Source organism: Fringilla coelebs, assembly GCF_963513975.1.
Source record: "Fringilla coelebs genome assembly, chromosome: 4".
Lineage (NCBI taxonomy): Eukaryota > Metazoa > Chordata > Aves > Passeriformes > Fringillidae > Fringilla > Fringilla coelebs.
In genome coordinates, this window is record NC_140032.1 from 41,583,424 (window position 1) to 41,589,475 (window position 6,052).

At 35.2% G+C, this 6,052-nt stretch overlaps 1 protein-coding gene across 1 annotated transcript in view; it reads right to left on the minus strand.

Annotated features, from left to right (window-relative positions):
* Positions 1-5,716: 5,716 nt before the first annotated feature.
* Positions 5,717-6,052, minus strand: part of GRIA2 (glutamate ionotropic receptor AMPA type subunit 2) — a gene marked incomplete at its 5' end in the record, with an annotated part of 85,827 nt that continues 85,491 nt past the window's right edge. Inside the window, 2 exons of the mRNA XM_084204489.1 lie at positions 5,717-5,757; positions 6,051-6,052. The exon at positions 6,051-6,052 is cut by the window's right edge and continues 247 nt beyond it. The remainder of the gene's footprint in view (positions 5,758-6,050) is intronic.

Consider the following 6,052-nt stretch of genomic DNA (forward strand, 5'->3'; position numbering starts at 1 on the left):
TCTCTAATTACATTTTTCTCTAAACTCACAGAATATGGTGCTGAAGGGTAGGCAGTAACAACATAACTTGAAAATTGGGTTAAAAGTTCTTATATAATAGCCTCCACTCCAGTACACTTTTAACAAGATGCTCTTGATGCTTCAGTAAAGAATCAACATGCCAGAAGTACTCTGGGCTGTCTCCTTCTAAGAAGCTTGAAACCTGGCCTAGGGGAAGGTGTCCCTGCCCTCAGCAGGGGGGTTGGAATTTTAAGGTGATCTTTCAGCTCCTTCCAACCCACAGTTTTCTATGATTCCATGATTACTAACAGTAAAGGCTCTGAAGGAGAATTTATTCCTCAATTTTAAGATGTTAAGTTACCATTAACTGAAACATGGCATTATCATTTCAGAACTGCACAAACAATGAGTTCTCAGAAAAAAAAAAATTCTATTTGTTATTTTCTATCCTTACAAAACAGGTATAAATCCTCTCGTGTCTCCTCTGAAGAGACCTTCACCTTAAAGGATTGAGAGGGAACAGAAGAATGGCATAAAACTACCTCTCCAAGTCCTATTTCAGCTTTTTCCACCTGCTTGCCTTCTGTGCATGGAAAGAGGCAAAGGAATCAGTATGGTCCTGCACAGCTCATGGGATCCACTGGAACCCCTTTATTTGTGCTTCCCACACCTCCAGATAGGAACTAGCTGAAGAAAATTCCAATGGGCTGGTCTAGGCACTAGTTAGGCAGCCCTTTCCTACTCTATAATAAGAAACATTTTCTAAATCAGGTTTGGGATATTTAAAGCAAATAAATAAATCACAATTTAAACATGCATTTTAAATCTCATTCTGCAGTTGGAAGACTAGTAGGATTAAATGCTTTTTTTAACACAGATGAGTCAGCCTTAAAAAGTTAGCATTTGTTAAAAATGATGACAAATTACATGTAAAACTTTTCCTCTATGCCCAGCATGTAGTAATGGTCCTTTCTTGTTCAGTGGGAGTTGCAAGCGTAAAGGGAGGAAGAACTTTGGCAAATGCTACAAAGTCATTCACTGGACAACTTCATGAAATTAAGTGCTTTTCTTCTATGTATAAAGAATTTTCTCATCAGTGAGGTAAGTAAAGCACTGAACTGTTTACAGAGGTAGCTAAATTTTCATTAGCAGTAAGAGATGTACAAAGGAGACTGACCGAAGAACAAGTTCAGTGGATGCCTCTTGGATAAAGGATTTAGCTTAGATAACCTTTCCTATCTTTAGCATCACTCCTGCTGTAATACTGAGACTTATGACATGACCTATAATAAACATTTTTAATGACTACCAAATGAATTACAGCAAGTATTACATACAGTAATTACATTTCCTATCAGCCTACTAAGCTAAAAAAGTATGCATTAGACTAACTGCATGTAGTGGGGCAAGAGGAAAGACAGAAAGGGAAAGGGAAAGGGAAAAGGAAAGGGAAAGGGAAAGGGAAAGGGAAAGGGAAAGGGAAAGGAAAAAGAAAAGGAAAAGGAAAAGGAAAAGGAAAAGGAAAAGGAAAAGGAAAAGGAAAAGGAAAAGGAAAAGGAAAAGGAAAAGGAAAGAAGACATCATGCAATATGCCTTAACAATAAGATTGGGGACTGACCTCATGACACATGAAAGTTTTGCAGGGCAGTTAGAGCTATAAGTCTCAGATTTTTTGTATTTTATCTTACTTTGTTCCATTTTTTGTCACTTGTTTACAAAAAAAAAAATTATTCAATTCTCTGTTCTGTCTTACACAGGTGTATAGTATTCTCTACCACCTACAGAAATTGATGCAAGGCAAAATGTTCCAAATTAAGTCCACAGCTAAGTCACTTCCTTAATTTCATTCTAAGAGCTTAATATACATTTCTAAGATAATTTAGACCTGATGGATCTCTCACAGCAAATTTTTGTGATCCCTTGACAGCTTAAATGAAAATATTTAATAAATAATAAGCTTTGAAAACAGATCTGAGTAGCCTCCAGGAATATCATGCACAACAGATGCTGCTGATTCTACTTTGCTGGTGACAGCTGTATTCTTGTAACTGCACCAAAAGATAGCTGAAGCTATCTATTTGAATTGTAAAATACAATTATTTGTGCAAGGTTTCATGTAAAGATATTGTCCACATCAATCAGCCAAAGAGGAGGCTGACACTGCACTCTGTTAACAGGCAAAATACATGGTTACATGAAAATGTTGAACCTTTCACATGGTGAATCTCTTCACTCTGTTTGCCACTACAGTAAACTCTGTGCTGTACTGCATCTCTTCCAGTGGCACCTGAAGTACTTGCCATTTTTCAAGTTCCTTTTCTGCTTTGGACACATCAACAATCAGTTGAATTAAAAATGTACTGGTTTAAACTCAACATTTTTTAGGTAGTGTTACTGAATAGATACTTAACCCCCTATCTTTATGAACCTATCACACTGCCATTGTAACTATGATCAGGAAGGCTGCAGTCCAAAGGTACAATTCTATTGTTGGGAAAAAAGTTTCATTATTTCATTTAACAATAAGGACATCTACAGTAAATCTATCCTTGAGTGACAAGATGATCTGGGAGAAGACTTATACTCTTCATTGAAACTTCATTCAAGAAAAGAAGAAACTTCATAAACTCTTCAAGGAAATTTCATGTCTGTGGGGACAAACAGGTTTGCCCTATGTAAAATCTTAGAAAAATACATTTATAATAAATAAGAAACCAGATTTCAATAATACTAAGCAGACATTAAAGGTCTTTTACCTTTTTTAAGAAGATTTTTTATGTATGATTGAAGTTTATACAACACTCCAGAAAAGCCATGTGTTAGATTGAAAAATAAAATCAGAAGCATTTTCTGTCATATAAGTATACATGAAAAAACGAGAACGTTAATGTCTTAGAAAGTGTATGTCCAGCTTTGTACCGTTACTCATTTAACAAAGCAGAAAATAAGATACTGTACTGTAAACAAAAAGCTACAGTAAAAGGACATTTTGAAATTTACACAAGTTTGAGTTCATAAACATTTTTGTTGCTCCATAACAGTTTTCATAAAAAAAGGAATAAAAAACCCTTGGACAGCTTTCATCACTCTTGACTATTTTTCACTTAAATGCACACAGACATACTTTATATAGCAATATACTGATGTACTCTTAACATGGATATTAAACTACTATTACTGCTTTTTTAACTGAGATGTGTATTATCCAATCAATATTATCTGAATTGAAATACTCATACATTATGTATTCCCATCATGTTGTTAAGTATAAAAACATGAAAATATAACTTTACATTATTTCAGTTATATACATCAGTTCAGGCTTGACAAAGATCTTTTTTTATGCTATGATTTTTAGAGGAATGAGCCCAGAGGTACAATAAATAGCTTTCCACTGTATACAGTAATGCATTTCTACTTTTTTAAAAAAAAAATTAATTACCATATGAATATTATTTTAGTTTGGTCATTCTAGCATTGAACATTAAAAATCCGAATGCATTCCCCAACATTCCTGATGAGGAGCAATGCACAGAACACCTATGAATTACAGATGTGCCAAGAAATGAATTAGTTCAACTGGGGGGAAGTATTGGTAAGACAGACATTGAAAACACTGTATACACCTCTTTTGCTGGCCACACTGAGAGTATACACTGTGTTCACATGCTTGCAGAAACAGGCTCAGATTTTGTACCACGAGAAGGGACTTCAAGTTTCTGATAAATGCTCTGCCTTCTCCAATGCTCAGCAAACATTATACTTGAGTCTAAGAAATTGATTCCAACTAAAACTGCAAGTCATATTTAAATTTTTATTTAATTCCAAAAAAAAAAAGAGATTTACCGATACTGCATGAGGCAATGTATCCACAATGCAGAAAAATGTAAGCTTTTCAACCAAATGTACAGAATTGTATCTACAGGGAAAGCTAGAGAAACACGATGTTACTTTGATTTGCATTAGCATTTAAATTAATATTATTGCACCCCTCCTAGGATTCCTTTTTGCTTCTTAAGTAGTTATTGTTTTTAAATACACACAATTAAAAAGTATGGTAACTTCAGCTAGCAAAGAATACTCATAATGATTAAGATTCAGGAAACTTTTCATCAGTACAGACTCGCATCTAATTCGAGTTATCAATCTTAATTCAAAAAGACATTGCCAAGGTTTTGGGTTTTTCTTTTCACAAAAGCTTCACTAGCTACTGCTTAGAATTACCTTTTAACAGTTTGAAAACTGCTTCCTTAAAGAGACAATTTGAAAACTCTCTCTTTTTTTTTTTCATTCTTTAAAAAAAATACTTAACACTTTTTACTGCTTGCCATTTATCAGCTTTTATCAATACTCTTCTCTCTCTGTACACGTACTTATGAACTCAACTGTACAAAAGTAGAGATAGGTTTCAACCAAATCTTTGGATCATTAAGCCTCTGCATGTCAGAGTTAAGAGGAGCTCTAAAACAGCACCCATCCTCATGTGCCAGTATCAAGTACTGCTCCAACCCAGAACAACCTTGATCTTCAGAGTTCATCGAGCGTATCTGAGCATCACAGCTTGGGCTCATCTGCAGAAAAAACTATTGAACAGATTTGAGTGAGCTGGAAGTGGCGACACTGCCAAAATCTGAAACATTGACCCAACCTTGACAGTGTCCTTTTAGATTTCAGACTCTTTATAACCCAACTGTAGCTAGTAAAATTAATGGAACACTTGCAAATAAAACCATAGAAAAAAGTTTATTTCAAATGTCAAGCATTGCCAAGTAAATTTTATATTAACACCAAATGTTAAAGAATAGGATATACAGCAAAGTTTTAATAACAATATTAAATTACAAGATTTGAACCTTTCAATCATTATTTCTTCTCTTCTCAACATTACATATTTGGCTTTGAAAAATACGGAACTGATGCCTTAAGCCTTATTTTCATATTCCACTTCCCCATAGTCTAGATTTTTTTCTTTTTTTTCTTATGTTTTTTCTTTTGTCATATCCAACCATTATGGAAGCAAATTTATTTAAAAGCCAGTTTTTGTTTGTGAAAATACCTAAAAATATTTTTTTCATTTTATACTTTTTTTTTTCTTATAAAACATGTCACATCTTGATGCAATTGATGTCAAGTGTGCTTAAGTCAATATGAACCAAGGGACTAACAACAGTGGCTGCAGAAATTGGTGTGTTGCCTGTACAACGACTTCAGTTAGATTACAGTACTTCCATGTTAGCTGTGCATGTCAGTCAAGCTTCATCTTGAACTTGTGTAGAAAATGGTGTTGTGTTTTGAACCAAGCATTCATTACAATCCAAGATGAACTCCACAAATACAAGAATTTTTTCTTGGCTGAAAGAAAAGTCTTCAAGATACTGGATGCCTCTCACCACTTTGACAATAAACGCACAAGGAAACCATTGTGTAAGGCACTCAAAAGGTTCTTATCAATCACGAGAGATCAGTCACACTGACATTCATTCCCATGCCAGGACTCACGTAAGGTACTGCATGCACTGCTTTTGGAAATTCTGGAGTCATAACACGTCCATTTTCTCCAGTACTTCCTGTAATTGACAGCCTTGCCTTGCTCCTCATGGCATCATTCAAGGTCATCTTAGGAAAGAGAAAGAAAAATAAAATGATACATTACAGAAATTCAGTGTTTGAGACAGAGGGCCTGATTCTCTTCTTGCTTACGTTTGGCTGGCACCAGTGTAACTTCATTGGCTTCAATGAGGTTACTCTTGACTTACTCTAGAGTAAGTGAGAGGAGAATCAGATCTTTTTGCAGTTTCTTTAAACAGCCTTTAGCAAATGAAAACAGACACTGAAGCAAAAGCTGCGCTACAATCGTCACGCACATCTACGCCAGGACAACCCACATTCAGTCAGTAACAGGTCATTCAGTCAGTTACTGACCAGCAACATAAAGAACAGCAATACATACACTATGGTCCCTTGGCCAACTTCCTCATTCAACAGCTTAAGGACACAACAACGAAGCTACAGCGTGCATTTAGAAGTTTGTATTAGAACCTCATTCCTACCC